This window comes from Delphinapterus leucas, chromosome 12 (genome assembly GCF_059928025.1).
Source record: "Delphinapterus leucas isolate spDelLeu-1000000601 "Yukka" chromosome 12, BTC_Dleu_Yukka2, whole genome shotgun sequence".
Classification (NCBI taxonomy): Eukaryota; Metazoa; Chordata; class Mammalia; order Artiodactyla; family Monodontidae; genus Delphinapterus; species Delphinapterus leucas.
Window position 1 is genome coordinate 57466050 of NC_143140.1, and position 13640 is coordinate 57479689.

Consider the following 13640-nt stretch of genomic DNA (forward strand, 5'->3'; position numbering starts at 1 on the left):
CTCAGAGAATCTTCTCTATGTTAGACCTTTTAAAAAGAGCATCTCATCTGAAACCCTACCGTATCTTTCTGTAGTTAATTATTGTAATGCCTTCAGGATAAGCAAGAATGAAAAATTGGAAGAAAAATTTTAAAAATAAAAAGGAAAACGATTTTTAAAGACAGTGTTCTGGTAATTTTTATTTGGTAAATTCAATTCATACTTGAAAATAATTTCCTATTCATCTTCTTTTGTGATGTATTTTATGAAACTGTATAAAAGATCAGCTTCTTTCTCTGCCATGAATCTAGCTTTTCCTTTGCAGAACTGATTAAATATATTCAAAGGCTATTGAAATATTTCCTATAATTTTGGAGAAAAGCAAAACAAAAATAAATCTGTAAACTCTGCTATACAAATAATAAACAACATGACTTATATTAATTTCTTTCTCTTGCCCTTTTGTTCTTTGGGCAACTCTGCCCATTTTTCTTCTAGACCCTGCTCATTCTCACCAGACCCTGCCGCCCCCAGAAACACTGGAAGCAGGGTTGGTAGAGGAAATGAAACACACCTGAGCAAGGACCACAGCACAAGAATCATGTTTAATGTGTGCCTACTTTCATTAGTCTCATAACTTTGAAGTCAAATAGATATAGAAAATCAAATTATGATTTAGATAGAGAACAAGAACATTTTTTGAAGTTTTTTTTCTTTCCTCTTTAGTTGCATTCATAAGTATTTAGGTAATATCACTTAACTACATACTTGCATCAGATTTGAGACTTTCTTTTATGATGTTTTGAGGAATTCGTAGCCTAAAAATTTTATTAGCTAAGTGTAAATTAGCTAAATGTAAATAAGCTGAGAATTTTATTCAGACTTTCATGGTTAAAAGCAACTAAAAGTTATTCAGATGATGAATGGATTTGATTCAAATCAACAGCTTGAAAAATAATCAACAACTTGCTCTGTGAAGACCACTTTTTTTGGTTTTGATAATTATATCTTAATAATATTTTATATTGTTATTCTAAAATATTCTTTTATATTTTAATTTTTTAACATCTGTATTGGAGTATTATTGCTTTACAATGTTGTGTTAGTTTCTGCTGTATAACAAAGTGAATCAGCTGTACGTATACATATATCACCATATCCCCTCCCTCTTGCATCTCCCTCCCACCCTCCCTAACCCACACCTCTAGGTGTTCACAAAGCACCAAGCTGATCTACCTGTGCTATGTGCCTGCTTCCCACTAGCTATCTATTTTACATTTGGTAGTGTATATATGTCAATGCCACTCTCTCACTTCATCTCAGCTTAGCCTTCCCCCTCCCCTTGTCCTCAAGTCCATTCTCTATGACTGTGTGTTTATTCCTCTCCTGCCCCCAGGTTCTTCAGAACCACTTTTTTTTTATATTCGATATATATGTGTTAGCATACGGTATTTTTCTCTTTCTGACTTACTTCACTCTGTATGAAAGACTCTATGTCTATCCACCTCACTACAAATAACTCAATTTCAATTTTTTTATGGCTGAGTAATAGTCCTTTGTATATATGTGCCACTTCTTCTTTATCCATTCATCTGTCGATGGACACTTAGGTTGCTTCCATGTCCTGGCTATTGTAAAAAGTGCTGCAATGAACTTTGTGGTACATGACTCTTTTTGAATTATGGTTTTCTCAGGGTATAGCCCAGTAGTGGGATTGCTGGGTCGTATGGTAGTTCTATTTTTACTTTTTTAAAGAACCTCCACACTGTTCTGTATAGTGGCTGAATAAATTTACATTCCCACCAAAAGTGCAGGAGGATTCCCTTTTCTCCACACCCTCTCCAGCATTTATTGTTTGTAGATTTTTTGATGATGGCCATTCTGAGTGGTGTGAGGTGATACCACATTGTAGTTTTGATTTGCATTTCTCTAATGATTAGTGATGTTGAGCATCCTTTCATGTGCTTATTGACGATCTGTATACCTTATATGGAGAAATGTCTATTTAGGTCGTCTGCCCATTTTTGGATTGGGTTGTTTTTTTTGATATTGAGCTGCATGAGCTACTTGTAAATTCTGGAGATTAATCCTTTGTCAGTTGCTTTGTTTGCACATATTTTCTCCCATTCTGAGGGTTGTCTTTTCATTTTGTTTATGGTTTCCTTTACTGTGTGAAAGCTTTGAAGTTTCATTAGGTCCCATTTGTTTATTTTTGTTTTTATTTCCATTTCTCTAGGAGGTGAGTCAAAAAGGATATTGCTGTGATTTATGTCATAGAGTGTTGTGCATATGTCTTCCTCTAAGAGTTTTATAGTGTCTGGCCTTACATTTAGGTCGTTAATCCATTTTGAGTTTATTTTTGTGTATGGTGTTAGGGAGTGTTCTAATTTCATTCTTTTAACATGTAGCTGTCCAGTTTTCCCAAACCACTAATTGAAGAGGCTGTCTTTCCTCCATTGTATATTCTTGCCTCCTTTATCAAAAATAAGGTAACCATATGTGCGTGAGTTTATTTCTGGGCTTTCTCTCCTGTATCATTGATCTATATTTCTGTTTTTGTGCCAGTACCATACTATCTTGATTACTGTAGCTTTGTAGTATAGTCTGAAGTCAGGGAGCCTGATTCCTCCAGCTCTGTTTTTCTTTCTCAAGATTGCTTTGGCTTTTCGGGGTCTTTTGTGTTTCCATACAAATTGTGAAATTTTTTGTTGCAGTTCTGTGAAAAATGCCATTGGTAGTTTGATAGGGATTGCATTGAATGTGAAGATTGCTTTGGGTGGTACAGTCATTTACAGAATGTTGATTATTCTAATCTAAGAACATGGTATATCTCTCCATCTGTTTGTATCATCTTTAATTTCTTTCATCAGCATCTTAGAGTTTTCTGCATACAGGTCTTTCATCTCCTTAGCTAGGTTTATTCCTAGGTATTTTATTCTTTTTGTTGCAATGGTAAATGGGAGTGTTTCCTTAATTTCTCTCTCAGACTTTTCATCATTAGTGTATGGGAATGCAAGAGATTTCTGTGCATTAATTTTGTATCCTGCTACTTTACCAAATTCATTGATTAGCTCTAGTAGTTTTCCGGTAGCATCTTAGGATTCTCTATGTATAGTATCATGTCATCTGCAAACAATGACAGCTTTACTACTTCTTTTCCAATTTGGATTCCCTTTATGTCTTTTTCTTCTCTGATTGCTGTGACTAAAACTTCCAAAACTATGCTGAATAACAGTGGTGACTGTGGACAACCTTGTGCTCCTGATCTTAGAGGAAATGGTTTCAGTTTTTCACCATTGAGAATGATGTTGGCTGTGGGTTTGTCATATATAGCCTTTATTATGTTGCAGTAAGTTCCCCTATGCTTACTTTCTGGAAGGTTCTTATAAATGAGTGTTGAATTTTGTCAGAAACATTTTCTGCATCTGTTGAAATGATCATATGGTTTTTCTCCTTCAATTTGTTAATATGGTTTATCACATTGATTGATTTGCGTATATTGAAGAATCCTTGCATTCCTGGAATAAACCCCACTTGATCATGGTGTATGATACTTCTAATGTGCTATTGGATTCTGTTTGCTAGTGTTTTGTTGAGGATTTTTCCATCTATATTCATCTGCGATATTGGCCTGTAATTTTCTTTCTTTGTGACATCTTTGCCTGGTTTTGGTATCAGGGTGATGGTGGCTTCATAGAATGAGTTTGGGAGTGTTCCTCCCTCTGCTATATCTTGGAAGAGCTTGAGGAGGATAGGTGTTAGCTCTTCTCTAAATATTTGCTAGAATTCGCCTGTGAAGCCATCTGGTGATGTGCTTTTGTTTGTTGAAAGATTTTTAATCACAGTCTTAATTTCAGTGCGTGTGATTGGTCTGTTTACATTTTGTACTTCTTCCTAGGAAGGTTGTGCTTTTCTAAGAATCTGTCCACTTCTTCCTGGTTGTCCATTTTATTGGCATATAGTTGCTTGTAGTAATCTCTCATGATCCTTTTTATTTCTCTGGTATCAGTTGTTACTTCTCCTTTTTCATTTCTAATTCTGTTGACTTGAGTCTTCTTCCTTTCTTTCTTGATGAGTCTGGCTAACGGTCTATCAATTTTATTTATCTTCTCAAAGAACAAGCTTTTAGTTTTTTTTTTATTGATCTTTGCTATTGTTCCCTTCATTTCTTTTTCATTTATTTCTGATCTGATCTTTATGATTTCTTTCCTTCTGCTAACTTTGGGGTTTTTTTGTTCTTCTTTCTCTAATTGGTTTAGGTATAAGTTTAGGTTGTTTATTTGAGGTTTTTCTTGTTTCTTGAGGTAGGATTGTATTGCTATAACCTTCCCTCTTAGAACTGCTTTTGCTGCATCCCATAGGCTTTGGGTCATCGTGTTTTCATCATTGTCATTTGTTTCTAGGTATTTTTTGATTTCCTCTTTGATTTCTTCAGTGATCTCTTGGTTATTACATAGTGTATTGTTTAACCTCCATGATTTGGTATTTTTTACAGATTTTTTCCTGTAATTGATATCTAGCCTCGTAGCGTTGTGGTCGGAAAAGATACATGATATGATTTCAATTTTCTTAAATTTACCAAGGCTTGATTTGTGACCCAAGGTATGATCTATCCTGGAGAATGCTCCATGAGCACTTGAGAAGAAAGTGTATTCTGTTGTTTTTGGATGGAATGTCCTATAAATATCAATTAAGTCCATCTTCTTTAATGTGTTATTTAAAGCTTGTGTTTCCTTATTTATTTTCATTTTGGATGATCTATTGGTGAAAGTGGGGTGTGAAAGTCCACTATTCTGAGTGTGTTACTGTCGATTTCCCCTTTTATGGCTGTTCGCATCTTCCTTATATATTGAGGTGCTCCTATGTTGGGTGCATAAATATTTACTATTGTAATATTTTCTTCTTGGATTGATCCCTTGATCACTATGTAGTATCCTTCTTTGTCTCTTGTAATAGTCTTTGTTTTAAAGTCTATTTTGTCTGATATGAGACTTGCTACTCCAGCTTTCTTTTGATTTCTATTTGCATGGAATATCTTTTTCCATCCCCTCACCTTCAGTCTGTATGTGCCCCTAGGTCTGAAGTGGGTCTCTTGTAGACAGCATATATATGGGTCTTGTTTTTGTATCCATTCAGCTAGTCTATGTCTTTAGGTTGGAGCATTTAATCCATTTACATTTAAGGTAATTATCGACATGTATGTTCCTATTCCCATTTTCTTAATTGCTTTGGTTTGTTATTGTAGGTCCTTTCCTTCTCTTGTGTTTCCTGCATAGAGAAGTTCCTTTAGCATTTGTTGTAAAGCTGTTTTGATGGTGCTGAATTCTCTTAGCTTTTGCTTGTCTACAAAGGTTTTAATTTCTCCATCAAATCTGAATGATATCCTTGCTGGGTAGAGTAATCTTGGTTGTAGGTTTTCCCTTAGATCACTTTAAATATGTCCTGCCACTCTCTTTTAGCTTGCAGAGCTTCTGCTGAAAGATTAGCTGTTAACCTTATGGGGATTCCCTTTTATGTTATTTGTTTCTTTTCCTTTGTGGCTTTCAGTATTTTTTCTTTGTATTTAATTTTTATGTTTGATTAATATGTGTCTTGGTGTGTTTCTCCTTGGATTTATCCTGTATGGGACTCTCTGTGCTTTCTAGACTTGACTATTTCCTTTCCCATATCAGGAAGTTTTCAACTATAATCTCTTCAAATATTTTCTCAGTCCCTTCCTTTTTCTCTTCTTCTTCTGGGACCCCTATAACTTGAATGTTGGTGCTTTTAATGTTGTCCCAGAGGTCTCTGAGACTGTCCTCAATTCTTTTCATTTTTTTTTTCTTTATTCTGCTCTGTGGTAGTTATTTCCACTATTTTATCTTCCAGGTCACTTATCCGTTCTTCTGCCTCATTTATTCTGCTATTGATTCCTTCTAGAGAATTTTAAATTTCATTTATTGTGTGGTTCATCATTGTTTGTGTCCTGTTTGCTTCTTCTAGGTCTTTGTTAAACGTTTCTTGTATTTTCTCCATTCTATTTCGAAGATTTTGGATCATCTTTACTATCATTAATCTGAATTCTTTTTCAGGTAGACTGACTATTTCCTCTTCATTTGTTTGGTCTGGTGGGTTTTTAACTTGCTCCTTCATCTGCTGTGTGTTTCTCTGTCTTCTCATTTTGCTCAACTTACCGTGTTTGGAGTCTCCTTTTTTGCATGCTGCATTTTCGTAGCTCCTGGTCTTTTTGGTGTCTGCCCCCAGTGGGTAAGGTTGGTTCAGTTGGTTGTGTTGGCTTCCTTTGGAGGGGACTGGTGTCCGTATTCTGCTGATGAGGCTGGACCTTGTCTTTCTTGTGGGCAGGACAGCATTCAGTGGTGTGTTTTGGGGTGTCTGTGAACTTGTTATGATTTTAGGCATCCTCTCTGCTGATGGGTGGTGTTGTGTTCCTGTCCTGCTAGTTGCTTGGCATGGCATGTCCATGGCTGGTCATTGAGTGGAGTTGGGTCTTAGCGTTGAGACCGAGATGTCTTTCCGATTGACATTATGTGTGGCCTGAAAGTCTCTGGTGGACCAATATACCTAACTCAGCTCTCCCACCTCAGAGGCTCAGGCCTGACACGAGGCCAGAGCACCAAGTCCCTGTCAGCCACATGGCTTTCGCATGGGGTAGTGTGCTGCAGCCCACTCCAGGAGGCTCTGCTGCTATGGTTGCTCTCTGCCCCCGCCAATGCACTGGCTCAGGTTGTCACCACCAGAGGAAGCTCGAGAGCAGTGTGGAGGTGATTCCAGGTGGGTCCCCACCTTCTGAAATATTCCTAATCATAGTTACATATAAATTTATAAAGAAAGGGAAAGCAAATAATTTTTGGTAAGAACTCAATATTTAGTTTCTCTTTAAAAAGAAAGAAAAGAAGGGAAGGTGGGAGGGGAAGAGAGGAAGGAAGGAATGAAGGAAGGAAGGAAGGAAGGAAAGAAGGAAATAGGGAAGCAAGGGAAACAATGACCAACGTAATAGCAACAAGCACCCCTCATACCCAGGTTGTAAGACCACTATTTTTCAATATATTTCATGTCCATGTTATAATGAAATAACACCTATTGTGAAAAAGATATTAGACTATTGCATTAATTAAGCATTGCATTCTAGGACTGTCTCATAAGTATAGGAATAAAAACATTAAACTAATGATAAGGGTATGCATTTTAAAAGTGGTATTGCTCTATTTAGGCTTTTTAAAAACACCATGTTTCATGGTTTGGATCTTATCAATTACCTTCTTTGTAATGTATCAGTGTCAGTATGTCCATTCCAGAAAGAAAAAGATCACATGAATGATATATTTCCCAGGCCAGTGTATATTTGGCCCTAACTTTTAAAAAAACAAAACTGGGAAGGAAGTGCGTAGGTTTTGCGTAAGTATACATGGGACAAATGAAATAGATCTGTGATGAAGCAAATTGTTTGCATGTGTGGCTATATCTTTATAGCCAAAATGGCTTACTCAGTCAAACATGTGAGCTGAATCTGGCTCTTGCTCTAAAAATTATCCCAACCCATGTCATACTGCCCATAACACATCCCAGCTCCACTAGAACAATTTAACTCTGCATGCTTTTACGTGGCAGGTACTGTGCTTGGCTCGGTATCTAGAATTCTGTTCTAGATACAGAAGATGATACCAAGGAAAGATTCCCCAGAGGGGTCACAGGGTGCCAGGCATAAGTAGTTACAAAACAAAATAAGAGTAAAGCATAATTTGTGAAGTTCATGGGGAATTAAAGGTCAGAGAGATTCTGCTCAATTTAAGGGGGTGAGGGAATCATAGAAAAGAGTTTCTTAGAGAAGTCTTTCAAGAGGATTTCAAGTGGTAGAGACAGTAGAGAAGAAGACAAGAGGCAGGAAGCACAGGAAGACGAGGCAGGGGAGTGAGAATTTAATGGTAGGCTAAGGATAAAAAAACAGGATTAGAGACTTGTACCTCCATTTCTCAAGTAAGAATTGAGCCAATTAAACCATGAGCAAGATTTCTTTGCCATGGTAAGAACAACTCAGTAATTTAAATGAAAATCTCTTTCATATGACTGGATACAGCTCCTTAACTCAGTTCAGTGGGGCATTCAACATCAATATAATTTGATGACACTACTTATAACTGATTTAATTGCTTTATATATTTTTGAAACTGAATTCTTTCTTTCCTATATATGCTATAATTTAAAGTATAATCTAGCTAGGCAAGCAATATTCCAATGGGTCATTTCTGGTTTATTCATGAAATGTACATGCATGGCATATGTATTCTACTGAAAAATTTCTTTATTCAGAGAAGTAAATTTCTTGACATTTAAAGAACAAAAATGCCAATTTTCTCATCAGTATTTTCATTTCTCTATCAGCATTTCTGGTATTTTCTAGGAATCAAAACAAATCTATATAAATACTTAGCAATACTACATAAGAACAGTATTTCATATGTGTGACTCCCCTGTCCTGACATATATTGGGGCTTCATCTGAACCTATGTCTATTCCATTTATCAGAAGGATTGAATTTTATCAAACATAAAAGGAAATCATAAATTAATATGCAGCTGCCACAATAATTCACAGTTTTATAAAATTTAATCTTTACTACAGTTTTATAGAGTCATATTACCATTCTTATTATTTATGAGAAAACTGGTGACCATCAAGGTTAAATAACTTGCCCACAAGCTAGTTGCCCACAAACGTGGCCACATTCACACATTCACATGCAGGCCTTTTAAATTCCAAACCACATATTCTTTTCATTATATTACAGTGCCTTTCTGAAAGAAAAGAAAGACACGTCAAATAAGATACTAATTGTCAAATTGTAGCATTTTATTTATTTATACAGTTAAAAATTATTTTGGGGATTCATTTATTATTGTTTAGTCTATTCCTTTTAGGTTGTACATAACAGTGGGTCTTAAGGTATCAAACAGGCATTGCCTTTTTCATAAACAAAACGAAGCAGTTTATGGATATTCACTCATGTTATTTGTATCAATAAAGCACTAAATATTTTACATTAGCAGTGATATAAACTCAGAATTGTTTGGGACTGGAACATCCAACATTTTTTCCCAAATCTGAAATTCATTTTCCCAAGGAATTTTTTCCATAATTTAAAAACCATGTTTTGTTTAAAAGATAATAGGGGAATTTAATCCAAATAGTTCTGATTCATTTATACTCAGGCTCATCAAAAATTTTTTTCTTTGGTAAGGGCTAAGATGAATAAAAATATTTTTGAGGACTGAATAAAGCATTTTGATGTTTTTCACAAATACAGTGATTAACAGAGTGTAAATTAATTCAATACTTCAAGCATTTAGGATTAATTTAAAACCAAGGAACTATCAGTAACACACATGTATAGCAAAAACACAGAGATAAGGAAGAAAGGGAAAAAGGAAAGATGGAATGGAAAGAAGGAGAAAGGAAGGGAGACAGAGAGAAGAAGACAAGAGAGGAAGAAGGAAAGAAGGAGAAAGAAAGAGACGGAAGGTCTTTATTTATCCCATATTTTCATATTGCTTTATAGTTTCAAATAGTCTTTTCACACATGTTACCTCACATTTCCTTTACTTTTCAGATATACTACTGCCCATTTCCTTACAACTCTCAATTTGATGTCATGCGTTCTATTTCATGACATCAAATTAAAGAGATTTACATAGTTACCTAAGGCGCCTCAGGTCACACAGGTAGTTGAAAGTGAGGATAGCCACCTTAGAATCTTTCTAAAACGATTAGGGGTATGAATTGTGGTGCAGCTGTGATTTTCATCATATCTTCTTACACAAAGTGCAAGGCTGTACCTCTCCACCACAGGTTCTCAAACTTTAGCATGTACCATACTAACCTGGAGGTCTTGTCAGAACATAGATTGCTGGGCCCCATCCCCAGAGTTTCTGATTCAGGCGGTCTGAGGTGAGGCCCAAGAATCCGCATCTCTCTGAAGTCCCCCTGTGATGCCGATGCTGCTGGCTTGGGACCACCTTTGAGAACTGCCAATGTAGCCAGTCCTCTGGAGGGCTGGTTTCTAAAAGCACCTAGCCTCTGGGTAGGAGCTCTTTGTATCAGGCACTACTTCTCACATCATGTGTGAGCTAGGACTACAAACAGAAAATTGAATTCCAAATGAAATCTGTTTTTGTTTTCCTTCCTAATTTATAGACTTTCCCATACCAGGGAAAGTTTCCTTTAAAACTGGCCTGAGTGGCACAGGCCAGAACATGCACAATCCAACAGCCAACATGCATTCCCCATCTCCAGTTCCTTGCTCTGGCAGCCCTTCCTGCCTTCCATGGTCACCCAAGCAGTGTCATTTCAAAGACTCAAATTAGTACCATCCTTAAACTCTCAAATTGCCTGCAGTTCTTCCAAACAAGATTTGCTACACATTATGGAGTTTTCTCCTAATATTTCCCTTGTCCGATGGTAAAAAACTTTTTTCAATAATTGACAAAAAGCAATTATTGTCTTTTCAGTTTACTGAGTGGGAGAGCCCACAAGGGTGGAAGGCAGTATAAATAACAGTCAAATGCGAGTGCAGAGCCCAGGTCAATGGACAGGGTAGTGGGGAGACAGAGAGTGAAGACAGAAGGGGCAAGAGGGAGTGGGCAGCCAGAATAATGTGGCCGCTGCGCTTGGGAGTTGTGGGAGAAGGATTCTGAAAAGACTGAGGGAAGATGCAAAGACAGATGAGACCAGCTTGCTCTCCCCACCCAGTCCACACCCACAGAACAGACCTTCCGTATTTGTGGTGCTCCCTCACGCCTCACCATAGAGGGGGTGACTGGTGTGGCCTACAATGGGTCAGACTAAGTTTTCTAAGGCAAGAGAAAACTCTCAAGAAAAGAGTTTAGTTGTTATTCTTAGGACGTCTTCAGGAAAGCATCATCAATAGGAAATGAGATTATTGATAACATTTTAAAACCATTTGAATACAAAAATATTAAGACTTTGGGATTACATGGATATCTCTGAGTCTTGGTGAAGGTCTGGAGGAAAGAAGAGTCAGTTTTACCTTTTAAACATCTCCTATACTATTTTCTTAATCTGTAAACTTTCCATAACGGAGACTCGACTTCCTCCTGATCCAGGGTGAAGTGAGGAAGCTGTGACTGTCATCTACCATTCTTCACTGACATCTATTATTCACTGAGGATCTCTCAGTGAGAAATATTTGGATGAATGACAGGAAGCATCATGAACCCTGCACCTGCACAAAATATTTCACACTTTCCTATTTGGACATTTTGTTATTTTTTCTCTGAGCTGACAGCCTTTCTATTTTATACAGGAAAGATCATTAAGAATTTCAAAAGCATAAACATTTCATGTTAAAATTTTTGGTATTTCAGTCATAATATTGTTATAACAGGACTATAATCTAAAATGGGATTAGTTTCTCTTCTCAGTACCTATCAGCTGCAATTTAGAAGTGTCTTTGTTTTTCTAACCTTAAGGGCCCAATCTCGCAGGAAGGAGAATTATTCTTTATCTTGTGCAATGCCCCCAAGACTCTTAGGTCACAAATCACAGAAGGGCAATGTTTTTGCATTTTTCTGGGGAGTCAAGAGATAACCTCAAAGTACTTTTATCAAATGCATTGAAGTCATCTATGTGAATCCTTCCTAAAGTTAGTATTATAATTGCATGTAGTCAATGCTTTTTGGATTGTGAATCATTTTTATAAGTAATATAGCATTTGATCATCTCAATGATTCTGTAAAGTTTGGGTCAAAAAACTGAGGTTCAAGAACATGAAGGAACTTGCTTTAATCAACTAGGCTGGAGGTAATGGCAGGGGATTTGGAGGTACTCCAGGCTCCAAGGTTGGGCCTTTGCACTATACCTGCCTACCTTCTAATGGAAGCATAACTCTAAGATGCTTACCTTGACAGTCACCAGGAGCAGAGGAGGGGAAGTCACCCTGAGAAGCACAGAGCTGGCCCTGTCGCACAGCACTGATTTCTAGAATCCTCCTCCTTTACCTCCTCCTCTGAATCATCATCGTCATCATTGCCCTCCTCCTCCTTTTTCTAGACCAAGTCTAAACTGAACAGCTTAGCTGCTAGTTAAGGACAATTTCCTTAGGACCCAGGGCTACAAGCACATTACTGAAGTGAAGGATCCCCCTTGCTCACTAACCCATCATGAATCATGTCAATTCCTCCTTGAGACAGGACCAGGTAGGGTAACTCTTTCTTATCTCTGCATCAGACCTGGGACATAGTGTTTGCAGCTCCCACTGAGGAGACACAGAGGGTATTTTAACAGTGACATCAAAAAAAGCCTGTTCTTGTTCCTCTAGGTGCAGATACAGGGGCCTAGATGTTGTTAATCATTTCCAGTCATAACCCTTTTGGTGCTCTAAATAAAAATGTTTAAATATTTAAGGACAAGTCCAACCCCATAAATAGATGTGTTATGGGCTGTCATGGTAACATTTCATCGCATTAATCATACGACGCCCCGGGAAGGTGAGCTCTCTCTTCCACCTGCATCCTTGATCCTCTAATATCCCAGGGTTGCAACAGCCAATGGAGTGTGTTCCAGCAAATTAGGGAGGAGAGGGGTAAAGGGATCCTACATCAAGAGAGGGCGACAAACCAGAAGAGTGATTTTTTTTCATATTTTAGTTTGGATATTTGGAATAACTGTCAGCTAAAGCCATTTGTCTTTAAACAGGACACTTTGTCTCTCTCATATTTAATAAATAAAAGCCTTAGATTTATATTCTTTCTGATTTCACCATTCCCTTTAAGTTTCACTCATGTGAAATCCAGGGTAGACTGAATAAAATTATAGTATAGCCCCTTCCCTACACCTCTCCCTCTCAATCTTAAGCTTGCCTAAAGATTTTACTCTTTAGGGAAGGTGGTATTCACCTAAGGCAGGGCTTTTCTGGGCAAAACCTGCCTGCATTATCACTGCATGACTCTGAGCTAGAAACCCCTGTGCTTTTTTTCAGTAACAAAGGGAGGAGAAATCACACTGTGAAACACACTACTTGAAAAGAACAGCTTAGGCTCATGGTAGGAAAGCAGCCTGCAGCTAAATAGTAAAAAAGAGCAGCAACGCAAAAATGAATTTCTATATAAAAGTGTTGAGATGTATCTGGAAAGTAAAGGAAAAGCCCTCTGAGGGTAGGACCAAATCTTACCTTCTTTTACTTTCTTTCTGTGTTTACACAACTCCTTATCTATGAAGAATGTGCAATATATTTGTTTGTTATTGGGTATTTTCCTTTTCTCCAGCTGACAATATGGCTCTTCTTACCAATCTCAGTGCAAGACAGTGACCAACCTGGGGCTGAAATAACGAGCAGACAGTGTTTCCCTGGGTACAATCCCAAGGCTTCCCTGGCTCTGTGGGGAAGCCTTAGTGGTCAATCAGTATTTGCTAAGGTGACACTAGGGTGCTGATGTCATTACAGACCAGGTATTCATGGAGGACAATTCCAGCCTGAGCAGATTATTATTCACACTGAGTGTCCTTGCTGGGAAAACACCAAAATTCTAAGGCTTGGAGACAGACTTCCTTGCTCCCTGTCTCTATGTAAACTTCTTTTTCGTTGTTAGGGAAAGAAAAAGGCCCTTCTACCTTCAGGTATCTGGATTAAAATGCACGGGTCTCAGGAG